Source organism: Fukomys damarensis, unplaced genomic scaffold (genome assembly GCF_012274545.1).
Source record: "Fukomys damarensis isolate Sample0158 unplaced genomic scaffold, DMR_v1.0_HiC HiC_scaffold_1, whole genome shotgun sequence".
Lineage (NCBI taxonomy): Eukaryota > Metazoa > Chordata > Mammalia > Rodentia > Bathyergidae > Fukomys > Fukomys damarensis.
Genome location: NW_022900913.1, coordinates 26,902,041 through 26,902,462, shown reverse-complemented (window position 1 = coordinate 26,902,462; position 422 = coordinate 26,902,041).

The window sequence follows — 422 nt, the reverse complement described above, 5'->3', positions numbered from 1 at the left end:
AGGTTTACATTTACAGTCAAGAAGAGCTTTCATTCCTTTAACCCTAATTCTACAAGAGATCTCTGTTAATTCTGATCTGCAAAAATTTTGACTAGTCCTAACAAAAAGATTTTATAATTCAATTGGCCAAAACCATCTGAGTGGACTCGTTAAAACTGTCTTATATGTTTGTCTGTCTTAAGTGTTATATGTTTGTCCTAAATGTTCAAAGATGTTTGTATGTTCTTGATCAAGATGATGTCAAATATAAATAGATTGTTGAATTCTATAACCTGGCTTTATAGGATCAAATAAAAAACTTAAATATAAGTAAATATAAATCTTTAAGTTTGGATACACTCCTGTTGGTAAATAAAGAAGCAGCTGCTCAGAAAATTTATTCTGATCTTTGTTCACTAATGGGAGCCACCAAAATAATTTTT